Below are 13,119 nucleotides of genomic sequence, written 5' to 3'. Positions count from 1 at the left end.
CTCTATTTCAAAGACTGCCTCTTGGATTTTGTGCCTTTTTGGATTCTTCGTGGGTAGAATGAATGGGATGAAGTGTTTTGGCATTCCTAATTTTCTCAATGTTATCCATAGTTTGTTCTGACACACACATTGGAATTCCTTTGTATGGTCAATAATACACCAGCAAATATCCTTCTGACATTTTCTGCGTTCAGCCATCTGACATCAGTAGTGACAACCCTTGTACCATGTCTTTTTTAAAAATACAGCTTGAATTTCTGGAAGCTCCCCGTCCATGCAACCATTGTTTGAATTATCTTCTCGTGAAATTTACTTGCATGTGGTATTAATGACATCGTTCTATAAATTCCACGTTCTGCTAGGCCACCTTTCTTTGGAATGGGTTCAATTATGGATCTGTTCAAGTCTGCTGGCCAGGTAGCTCTCTTCCTAATTCCTTGGCAGAGACAAGTGAGTACTTCCAGAGTTTCATCAGCTTGTTCAAACATTGTACTTGGTCTTCTTCTGTCAATTCCTGGACCCTGGTTTTCCACAAATGCCTTCAATGCAGCTTAGTTAGCTGTCTCCTTTCATGTCATTTTCCTTTGCATTTTGATCACATGCTATCTCTTGAAATGGTTGCCATAGTGACTCTGTGTATTGATCCCCTCATGGAGGGGTTTAGGAGAGGAGATGGGTTAATTAGGGTGTGAGGTAGTATCGATGAAGAACACAGCTTTCCCCCAGATCCTGGATGCTTCCTCCCCCCAACTACCATGATCCGAATTCTACCTTGCAGGGCTGGATAGGACAGAGGCTGTACACTGGTACATATGAGGGTTGGAGGTACAGGGAATCCAGGGTGGATGATACCTTCAGGACCAAGGGGGTGAGGGACGATGCTGGGAGAGTGGAGGGTGAGTGGGTTGGAAAGGGGGAACTGATTACAAGGATCCACATGTGACCTCTTCCCTGGGAGAGGGACAGCAGAGAAGGGGGGAAGGGAGACTCCGGATAGGGCAAGATATGACAAAATAACGAGGTATAAATTACCAAGGGCATATGAGGGAGGGGGGAATGGGGAGGGAGGGGGGGAAAGAAAAAGAGCACCTGATGCAAGGGGTTTAAGTGGAGAGCAAATGCCTTGAGAATGATTGGGTCAGGGAATGTATGGATGTGCTTTATACAATTGATGTATGTATATGTATGGATTGTGGTAAGAGTTGTTTGAGTCCCTAATAAAATGTAAAAGAAGAAAAGAGAAAAAAATGATTAGGGCAAAGACTGTACAGATGTGCTTTATACAATTGATGTATGTATATGTATGAACTGTGAAAAGAATTGTATCAGCCCCAATAAATTGTTAAAATAAAAAAAAATTAAAAAAAATATTTGCACAAGTTTTCTAGACTTTTCCCCACTAGTGCAGCTTATCATTTTCTTAAAACTTCTTCATAATAAGGAATATTCCATTCCTCTGATTAAAAACATCTATCAAGTTTATCCCTTTGGAGTCCCAAAAAACAGCTGCCATTCCCTTCTGAGTTGAACTCTCTGCTTTGACTTGGTTCAGCAAGTCTCTTCAGAAGCTGATTTGATTGAATGCGTTTTTGTTAATATTTCTCCTCCTCCACGCCCCACTCCCCAGAAAGGCACTAAGGCAAGTATAGAAGGAAGATGAGACTTTCTACTGTAAAGAGTTACAGTCTTTGAAACCTGCAAGGGTAGGACTGCTGGTTGCTATTCCTCAAATTTACTCAATGGCATTGAGTGAGCGAGTGAAGACAAGGGTGTTATTGAGAGCGAGTGAAATTGTCTGCAGTCATTCAGTGGTTTCAGAGACATGTGTAAGCACCTTTTGTTTGTAATACTTGTATGAACTAGAATCCTAGTAGCAAAACAATTTTAACTTACGGTGGCATAATTGATAAGCTGTTAGAATGTGAGTCTAGGGTAATGGATTCGGTCCTTACAAGACCTCCTGTTTATAGCTGTCATAGCATTTTTTGAGATACTAATTTTAGTTGAGATACTAATAATCACAGGGATTCCTGTCAATAGTTATTAAGATATGTTTCAGGTTTTCATACTATGCCAAATGATATTCTGAAAGTAGGCATTTTCGGTGACCTCTGAAGTGTTCCCTGAACAAATGGGACAGGCAACTATGCAGGATTATAGTCACCTCTGGATCTCTGAATACCCTGATTTAATTGTTCAAGAGTTGGGCCATTATAAAAAGGGGCTGAGGCAAGGACTAGATGCCATTGGTAGGTGGAGAAGTGGGCACTATTTATAAAAGCCAAATGTATTATTTATAGCAGTCAGTTTTTCTCCAGCTTGTAAATAAATTCATGGTATTGTGTTGTAGGTACTTGGAATGAACCATAATTATCTACTGTATTCCCAAGTACCATGAATTTTTAAATGACATTTAATATCTAAATCTCTGACTGGAATTCAATGACTTATATTAAGCCTATTTATAAATAATACAGAAAATGTGTGATCATTATGCAATCTGCTGAGGCTTCAAAAACATTAATAAGTAGAGCAAAAGTGAATCGCATCCTAACAGAATTTTAATAAAAACCGCATCATGATTTGTAGAAACCTTGCAACTAATTAGCTGTATTGCAGTCCCAATGCTAATGTCATCACTGCTTAGTTGTTATTCTTTGGTTCTTGATGAAAATGAAAAGCCGCTCCCCTAATGACGTAAGTTGATATCAAACATAGTAACTCTCATGTTAAAACAAAACAAACCCCAAAAGATTCATTGTTATAACACCTTCTTTAAGCTAAATTACCGCCAGCAGAACTGAGAGAACAATGCCATTTTTAAGGATATGCCTCATGCTACTGCTGCTGGTGCAAATGATAGAAACAAAATGGATGTATTGAGTATTGACTATGCGCCAGTCATTCTGATAAATATTTTTCAGGTAATTTATACATTTCAGCTTCAGTGTTTGTATGGTGACATGATCATAATCCTGCTTTTACTAAGCACAAGATGTTGAAATGCCTGGTTAGTGGACTCACAGCAGGCAGTCTGGATCTCTGAAGAACCATGTTACCACTATTGACAGCAGCTATTACCTAGGCCAGTTGACAGAGAAGTTCAAATGATTGCCTTTTGTGAGAAGTTTTGCCCTTCGTTGCTTATTTCCATATCTGAGCTGTGAGTTGTAAAAGAGAAGTAGGACCGGTTTTCACCAAACTCTATTCTGAGAGGAATAATTGAAATGATTGCTTCCCAGAGTCATGTTCTAGATAACGGCAAGGCAGTTGCCTAGCGTGGACTGTAAGAGCCACGATGCCTGTGGTTCATGAAACTATGGCTAAAATCCCATGCCTTGCCCAGACACTGACTTTGCTGTATTCCTTATGTCTTGCATGAGCAGATTCTTATTCACCCTAGTTTGAGGCCATGATGGACACACCAGTGACTGTCACAGTTCTTGCCAGGCCACTCTTTCATTTTGTGCTCACATTAAAGGAGGGGTCTGTGCACGCAAGGTTACGTCTGAGAGAGGAGTCCAAGAGCCGGCAGCAGCAGTGTCATCCACGGAACAATGGATTGCACGTATCTGCGCAGGCTAAATAATGCATGATCTAAGACAGGAATGCGGTTTGCATCCATCGTGGGACAGTAAAAGGGTTGGCATGTCATCCCAAGGGAGGCTCTAGCCAAGGTTTTACCCTGGAGTAGATAACAGAGTGCAAATTCTATTGCACTGGAGATGAATGAAAGCAAATTGGGGAAACCATGAGCAGCACAGACTGCTGTGTGGTGGAGTCCAAGGCCACTCCAGAATCACCAGCCCAACCACCTTCAGATCTTGCCAGCAACCAGATGCTGGGAGTAGAGCGGACTGTCGTTTGGCATCAGTAGCTCATGATTCCTATCCTAGGGAAATTGCATGCACAAAATGTATAAAATTTCCATTGTAAAAGAATTACAGGAAATAGTGCCAGCCCGAGTCTGCTACATATGCAATGTGGCACGTCAACATCCTGGTTACAGTGGCTGGAGCTGTGTGTAGGCAAGGTTAAGAAGATGAGCTTGGGGTTGTGATGGGTTTTTCAGTAAAGTGGTTGAGATCAGATGATTAGTTGTATCATCAAGCATAGGGACTTAGCTTTAATCAGTTTTAATCAGCGGTCCCCAACCAGGAACAATTATACCTCTGAGTGGATCTTTGGATAGATCAGGAGGCATCGAAGGGATACAGTTCAGAGATGCTGCTGGCTAGTCGATGTTGCAGACTTGTCTTCCACAATAAAACAATGTCTTATCCAAAAGATCACTGGTGCCGGCATTGAGAATTCTGGTTTAAAACAAAATGAAATATTCTCGATAGTGTACTCATATGACAATCCCTCTGTGGAAGGGGAACCCTGGTGGCGTAGCGGTTACGCACTAGTCTGCTAACTTTCAGCAGGTCCTCAGGAGAGAGATGGGATTTCCAGTCTCAGAAACTCACAGGAGCAGTTCTCCTCTGTCCTATGGGGTCGCTATGAATCAGCATCGACTCAAGGGCAGTGACTTTGGTTTGGGGAGGAACGGATCATCAAGTAGAATATGATATTGTGTAAAGCAGGATCCTGGATGATTTACTTTAATTTGCTGATATATGACTAAAAGGATAAAAAACATTGGGTGTACCAAAGCTTTCTGTTAAAATGAACAAGGTGAAATACTGACAACTATTTACATCTATTTCTAATCTGACTGCAGTATAGAAATAATGGGGCCGCAGTCCTGGGAGAAACCAAAAAAATCCCTGCCATCTAGTCAATTTCCACCTGTAGCGCCCCTAGAGGACTAAGTAGAATAGTCCCTTTGGGTTTCCAAGACTTTACATCTTTGCTGGAGCTGACAAATGCATCTTTCTCTCATGGAGTAACTGGTAGCTTTGAACCACTGACCTTGCAGTTAGCACAGCGTGTGATGCTACTTAGGACTGAGAGAGGGAAGGGTAAAGCGCTAGCAAACTTCCAATCCTACATGCACAAACTACCCATTTCACCAGGATGTAGGAGGCCCCTGCTGATTCACTTTTCAAAATTGAAAAATTAGGCATATTAAGAAAGCACACTAAATGACTCAGCTGGTGAGGATGATGTACCAGCCAGCTCATTTTCCTATTATGAAACTGCAGACCATGAATCCTGACCTTATTTGAAAACCACGTATTACACTTGGTTCTGATGGCCACTTCTCCTTTGTAATGCAGAGTTAAGATGCACTCGTCAACCTGGTTTTGATCCCGTATCTTCACTATTTTCTTGATGCTTGTACTTGTACTTGCTAGAACTTGCTTCTCAGAAGGCATTTCTTCTTCGATGGGGCCATAGCATGAATATTCATACGAAGAATGTAAGTCTTAGAGTATCATAGAAGACTGCCTGGCTTTGGGAGCCAGCCTCTCTTGGTTTCAAGGGAGTTTGAGTTGTAATGACCTTGGGAAGGTTTCGCCCCCTCCTCTGTGCCTCAGAAAGTTTCCTTACCCCCCAAAAGAAAGGATGATTGTTTGATTCCTAGAACGGTTACAGGATAACCTATAAAACTTTTGTAAACACACAATGAGGGATACCTGTAATTATGAGAGGCACTATTTAAAGAAAGACATTTTCCATCCTGGGTGCCCAGTGAGTTTAGTTCATTTCCTGAAGAGGATACTCTGCTCAGCCAAGCTAAGGGCCCCCGCATGCAGTTGTTGCTGCTTTTGTGTGCCCTTGAGGTTATTTTTATCCATTGTGACCCCATGTGATGGAACAGAACACCCTACAGGGTTTCCTAAACTGTAATGTTGACAGACGCAGATCACAGGTCTTCTGGGTGTGTCCCCACAGCCAGAATTCCAGGTACCGGCTAAAGCACTCAACTGTGGCTCCAATTCACCAAGCGTATTCACATATGATTGCAAATGAAAAACAAAGGAAAACAAACACTGTAGCAACCCTATATGAGGTAGTTAGTTTATTGTGCCAACCTGGCCTGCCAATAAACACATGTGGGGGTAATTGAAGAGCAGAGAGATAAATGGCTACGTGAGCCTCATCTTTCTAGTTGTCAGGTCTCTTGCTTTATGATGGTTGGAACAAGGTGCAGCTGCATTAGCCAGTTCCGTGATTCAGCTGGCAAGGCCCACTTCCTGCAAGACATCCCTGGGAAGAAGCCGCATGGACGTACCCCGATGCAGCCCTGGGTGCTGGAGTAGCCGTGTGGAGGCCCCTGCCAGCGCTGAGCTGCTTACAGGTTCACTGATTTGGCTTTCCTCCTGCAGTCGGTGTCATAGTGTGTGTTTTGTGAGATGGAGGAGGACTTTGTGGATTGGTGTTGGACATATGGGTTAATGTTGGACTTGTGTGCTTGGGCAGCACTGGGTTGGGATGTTTTCTTGATGCACACTTAACCTTTATATAAAACTCTCTGTTATTCATGAGTTTCTGTGGATTCGTTTCTCTGAAATACCCAAACCAACACATGATAGAAGAATTAAACTGCCCATAAGGCTTCGAGAGCTGTAATCTTAAACATTCCAACTGTTCTGTCTTTCTCCCGTGGATCAAACAGTCCAATCACACAATCCTTAACATCTTCACCCCACAAGGCCAAGAAGGGTAGTAGCTCTCTAAGGAAAAACAAAGCCAAACCCTGTGGTTGCCCACGGTATGTAGCTTCAGGAGAAACCCTCTATCTCCCTCCTTCTGTCAAGGTGCTGTCATAAGCTTCTTTTCTGAAAATCTGCCTTTTCTACTGGGGCTAGTGGCTGAGACTCTAACTTCATAGCAAGCCTGTGTCCGTTAGAGCACCGTGCTGTGGGACTCAGTAACCATAGACAGGGTGAGTCTCCAGAGCCCTAAATGGGATTTATAAAGTGTGATTCTGAGCACAAGAGGAAAGTCAATTTTATCTGAGGAATATTTTTGTAAAAATTAACTAACCTTTCTGTGTTATGACTTAATAGCTAATTGACAAAATTCCAAATCAGCCTTCAGGCAGATTGATTTCAGAAAGGAACTTTTAATCAGGAAAGTGCCTGGTGCGACCTATTAACCCTAGAGAGTTTTGCCCCTCCCCCTTTGCTTGTTGTGTTTCTTCCCACTCCAGCCAGCAAGATGCTGAGGATAAGGCTTCTGCTTTTGATAGGAAAGGTTAGACAATCCTTTCACTTTTCCCAAATGACTCATTTAGGCCTGTGCATCCCTGGAACCTTCTGGCTACTTTCTGTTGATTAAAGGATGTGTATTTTCAAAATGGGTGGAGATGAAGGAATTTATAATTCTTAAAACCAGGGAATGATTTACAATGCAGACGATTACCTGAATTATTCAGTGGATCATCAACAGATAAATGAAAGAATAAGATTTGGGGAAAGCCCCTCCACCCATTGTGTCTTGAAATTCATAGGTTCACTGGTTCTGTAGCACTGGAAAAAAAAAACCCAACTCATTTCAACACAATTTTTAGAATACTGTAAGAAAAAAAAATTGCAATTGCATATTTCTTTCAAAAGCCTTCTGAAATATATAATTTCTCCACAATAATGATTCAGTTCTCATTTATAAATGACATGCCCCATCTCCATGCACACAGAGTTCTTTATATCCGCACCAACTTTGGTTTAGCTCTGGTTGTTTTGATTGATTTTATTTTTTTCCCTATGACTAGGTTGGGTCCTCTGGAGGTTACACTATTGTTTGGGATGCTATGCCACCTTCTAAATGGTGTTCTAGTTATGGAAATGGTGTCCCAGAATGCTGAGGAAAAAATAAGAACTAAGGAAACACATGCTGATGACTGTGTTGGCATTTTTTCAAACTTGATCAGCCAAGGGCTCCTTCTGGTTTGGTCTAGCTGATACCTACAGCTGGAGACATGTTTCTGGCTCCCTGGTGGTTGAAAGGCTGGGCAATGGGAAAAACTGCTTTAAACAAAGCCTCATTTTAAAAGAAGCCTAAGTACAGAATGGAATTCAAAGAATTTGGGGCAAGGGGTGATGAAAGTGGTAGCAGATATCTTTTGAAAGGCCCTGGGAAGTTTAAGTGAATAAAGCACATAAGAGAAGTACAAGGTCAAGCTAGTCTGGTTTTGAGATAGAGACCAACAGACCACTTCAGCAAGAATGTGTTAAACCCCTACTATGTGCAGAATTTATAACAGACACACAGATTTTGTTTTATGGGAGGGTTCAGAAGGAGAACAGAGCATTTTGGATTAGGAAGTAACACGTTTTTATGCTGGAAAGAAGTGTGTGCTGAGCATAGATATCCAATGCCCAAGGTCGTGCTTACATGCATTTTAGGTCAACACTGGGACCAGAAGGAGCATAGCCCTCTCCAACTCTTTCGAATGTTCCCATTTTAAAATACGGGTCCTGTTAGGTTTGGGGGCGACAGGGGAGTGGGGGATTACCTCTGGTCTTGCTTCTCAACCCTGAAAGAATTCATGCGGCAAAGGCACTTTGGTGAATCCAAGTAGCTTTAAGAAGGGAAAGGGAAGTTTCAGGGAATCCGGGCTCAGGTAGTATGCTTTCTCTGGCTCTCTGGAAAGTGTGCAAGACCGTATGGCAGGTCTGTGGGAAAGTTTGACTGAAAATGGCCACTTACGGGGGATCTTGAAAACCACACCGTAAAATGGCCCTTAAGAGGAGCCCACAGAACCTAAGTGGACTCCTGGAACCAAAACAAAAACAACAGAGGGCCCTCTCCGGGCTTGTACGTGCTCACCTCATAGGTGGGGGAGATCCCACACACTGACCTGTGAGAGAGCTACCTGAGAGACAGCAGCCTGCCCTCAGTCTGATATGTACCCCTCTCTCCCCAAGGGCTAGGGTGGGAGGTGGGGGTGGGAGTCCTGGGTGAGGGTATTGGCCAATCTTAGTGGCTGAGTTTAGATGCATGTGTGACATAATATTGCTGGTGTCTAATGTGGCTATGCCCAGACTGATCGCTACCTGGTCCTAGGTGACCTGGGTCTGAGCATGCTTAGCTTGGGAATGTCCCCATAGGTTTCTAATGTGTGACTTATTTCTTTGTAACTCCTTTATTGTGGCATGGTCAGAAAATTTTCATGTAGCTAGGTATATGGTGGAGACACACCCCTTTATCCCTAAACTTTCAGTATTCAATTAAAGAATCCTAAAAAAATATGTTTGAGAAACATGTTCACTGCAAAGAAGGGTGTAGGTCCTCTCAGTGGCTTTTTTCATATCTGGTCTCTCCTTTTTCTATCCCTCTAATGAACAAACAAGGATGAAAGAAAACAAAACAAACAACCAAGCCGACCTTGGCCAGTTTATGTTCCTCATGAACTCTTCTGTCATAGTGAACTGGGAAGCGTGAGGTAGACTAGATAAAAGGCTTGAAGCCCGTAACTTTGCAACGTTGCAGACACAGATCTACGGAAACAATCAGGATTCAGAGGAAAAGATTCCTCAAGAACCTGTGAGCAGTTTCGGTGGCTGGCTCGACTGGGAAGTCAGAATAGGACATGGGATAAATTGACACCCAGGTTTCTAGCATGGAGCCTGGAGGGATGAGATCACTGTGATAGGTGGTTGATGTGGTAAGTTGGGAGGTGAGTGATGTACTGAGTAGCATTTTGGCCAATGGAATATAGTCCTTCCCTTTTGACCAGTCGGAAAAAGGGACTTGAAAAAATCAGAAATTCTGGGAAGGTTAAGAAAGATTTAGAAACTGATTGTGGTAGCAATTGGACAATACTGCTTGACGTGATTGAACTATGGAATGATATGATATATGTATTACTTCCCAATTAGTAATAATTTTCTTCGTAAAAAAACAGACTATTATAGCAATGAGCAAGACTGGATGCTGGTAAGACGTGGCCCTTGGAAAACACTTGTAAAGGCCAACAAACAGAACGTGAACTATTTATAGGCTTTTCCTTTTTCATCAGTGGCTTTTTTTGGTTATTTTGTTCTTGCTTTCTGCTGTTGTTATTGTTTTGTTGGTTTTGACTTCCTTTGTTGTTTTATTTTAGCTTTGCGTGGGTTTAACATTTATTAATACATCAGCATGTCTATCTAGATAAGATAGGCAAGATAACAATTTAGAGATGAAAAGAATGGGGCCAATGGTTCCAGGGGTTGAAGGGAGAAGGGGAGGTGGGAGAAAGGAAGGAAGGTTGGGGGGTGAGTGGAAACCAACTCAAAGGAAGGGTGGGGGGAACCGACTCAGGGACAAGAGAACAACCAATAACTAAAATCAATGGAAGGAAGGTCACCAGATGCCTAGTTGAGGGGTCAATCAAGGGCAATGTAGCAGCAAGGAATTACTAAAGCCAAATGAAGGCTGAATATGATGGTGGGACAAGAGGGAAGTAAAAAAGAAATAGAGGAATGGACCAGGAGGAAAAGGACATTTTATAGAGGCCTAAATGTAGGCATGTACATATGTAAATATATTTATATATAACGAGAGGGGAATAGATGATGCACTCATATCTATATGTTAAGAACTAAGGTTGCAGATGACATTGGGCCTCAACTCAAGTACTCCATTAACACAGGAACACTTTGTTCTAACAATCTGGCATTCTGTGATGCTCACCTTCCCAACACTATCCCTGAGGACAAAATGTGTGCATAAGCAAATGTGGTGAAGAAGCTGATGGTGCTCAACTATCAAAAGAGATAATGCCTGGAGTCTTAAAGGCTTGTAGATAAATAAGCGGCCATCTAGCTGAGAAGCACAAAGCCCACATGGAAGAAGCACACCAGCCTGTGTGATCATGAGGTATTGATAGGATCAGGTATCAGGCAACTAAGACCCAGAATAAAACCAAACCCAACGTGAATTGAGTAGGGGCATGGAGTGGAGACCCAATGCCCATCAGTAGACAGTTGGACATTTCCTCACAGGAAGGTCATAGGGAAGAGGTGAGTCAGTCAGGGTGCAGTACAGCCCCGAAGAAACACACAATTTTCCTCTAGTTCTTTGTTGCTTCCTTCCCTCCACTATCATGACCTCAATTCTACTTTACAAATCAGATTAGACCAGAGCATGCACACTGCTACAGGTAAGAGCCCGCAGTACAAGGAATCCAGGACAGATAAACCCCTCAGGGTCAACAAGGAGAGTAGAGATAACAGGAGGATTAGGGGAAGGTGGGGAGAAAGGGGGACTAGATCAAAAGGATTGACTTTGAACCCCCTCCCAGGGGGATGAATAGAAAACTGGGTGAGGGGCAACTGAAGATGATGTAAGATATGGAAAAAATATAACTTCTCAATGGTTCGTGAGAGAGGGTAGGGGAGGGAACGAGAAGAAATGGGGAGCTGATATTAGGGGCTCAAGTGGGAAGAGAATGCTTTGAAAATGATGATGGTGGCGTATGTGCAAATGTGCTTGACACATTGGAGGAATGTATAGATTGTGATAAGAGATGTAAGAGCCGTTAAAAAAGGTATTAAAAATATGGCCCCTTGTTTCTACCAGCTGAATGCTGTGCTTATTATTTTTTTATTTAACTTATTTATTAAGCACCTAGTTGGGCTTCTAACGGAAAGGTCAGTAGTTTGGAAGCACTAGCCATCCTGAGGGGTAAAACAAGGCTTTCTATTCCCAAAAAGAGTGACAGTCTCGGAAAATCACAGGGGCATTTCTACTCTGTTCTACAGAGCCACGATACATCAGGGACAGTGACTTTAAATGATAGGTGTGAGGTAAAGCTCTCGATATAAAGTTTGGAACTCTGCAACCCGGGGATATGTAGATTAGGGATAGAGACAAATATTAAAAATTAAACACATTAGGTAAGGACCATATATATAAATCCTAGGAAAGAAACCATCAGGCTTTGAAGTTGATAATTGATATGAGATTGGAAGCCTATATCAGAGTCCAGCTGAACAGAGTTGGACGGAGAGTGGAGGTTATAGGTTTGGGAATGGGGTTGGTCCAGGATATAATTGGAGAAATACTCAAAGATTCATGTGGGGCTTTGAGGTTAGTTTTAATACATTTTGGATTATCCTCCATTCAGTGGGAACCCCTGTGGGAAACTCTAAGCCAGTGATTCTCAACCTTCCTATGCCTCAGCCCTTTAATAAAGTTCCTCCTTTTGTGGTGACCACACACCCCCCCAACCATAAAATTATTTTCATTGCCTCTTTGTAACTGTAATGTTTCTACTGTTATGAATCTGGCGACCCCTGTGAAAGGGTTGTTCGACCCTCAAAGGGATCATGACGCATACGCTGAGAACCGCTGCTCTAAACTAAGGGTTCAACTGTCTCTGACCAAGAACATGGCAGCCCCTGTTCAGGGTATCCCCTCATCTTCCCCGGCTCAAAAGGCTATTGACTTAGGCTTCAGCACACTGCTTTAGGATGCAATGTCTGCACTTGTTATTTGTACTTGTGTTTATTTGGCTCTTTTAGAATGAGACTGTAGAGACATAAAGTACACCCCCCCCCCACTTCATTTTCATCTCTCATAGCGAGTATTCTTTTCAAGATAGATATGAGCCATCCAAAACTACAAACTCACTGCCTTGGGGTATTTTCTGACTCATAAACCTGCAGGACAGAGGAGGACTGCTGCTGTGGACTCAGAGGCTGCACATCTTGAGGAACAGAAAGCTTCATCCATCTCCTGCAGAGCAGCTGTTGGGCTTGAATCTCGGACCTTGCATCAGCACCCGATGCACCGCTCGCCACGCCACTAGGGCTGTGAGCTCTGTCCATAGCACGGTCACTGTTATTCCCACAAAGTATGTCACTGCTAACAGTCACCGTGCGTTTTCTCCTTTTCGCATATAATTTATTTGCATCAGATTTGTAGACCTAAGTGTTGAACGGGCCCTGTGATTTTTAAAATTACACATTTGGTCCTCTTGTTATGAATGGAAATGCTGAGTCTGAGTTATGATATTGGAAATTACACATTTGGTCCCCTTTGTATGAATGGAAATGCTGAGTCTGAGGTAGTTAAGGAACCATCCAAAAGACCCAGTCGAGACTGAAACTCAAATAGCCAGTGTGTGTCGAGGGTTTACGTGATATGCCTGTATTCAATAATGATAACGTAAAATAAGTATCTGTATTTGCTAATAGTGATGTAATAGCATTTCTAATTATAAACATCCTCAGATCATTTCCA

The 13,119-nt window shown here is 42.5% G+C and overlaps 1 protein-coding gene across 8 annotated transcripts in view; it reads left to right on the top strand.

The window, feature by feature from the left end:
- The window catches only part of RBMS3 (RNA binding motif single stranded interacting protein 3), an 860,635-nt gene that overhangs the window by 187,333 nt on the left and 660,183 nt on the right, over positions 1 to 13,119 (top strand). The window lies entirely within an intron of this gene.

This window comes from Tenrec ecaudatus, chromosome 4, assembly GCF_050624435.1.
Source record: "Tenrec ecaudatus isolate mTenEca1 chromosome 4, mTenEca1.hap1, whole genome shotgun sequence".
Taxonomy (NCBI): Eukaryota; Metazoa; Chordata; class Mammalia; order Afrosoricida; family Tenrecidae; genus Tenrec; species Tenrec ecaudatus.
Note: the sequence above shows the minus strand (reverse complement) of the source record. Positions and strands in the feature narration are given on the sequence as shown.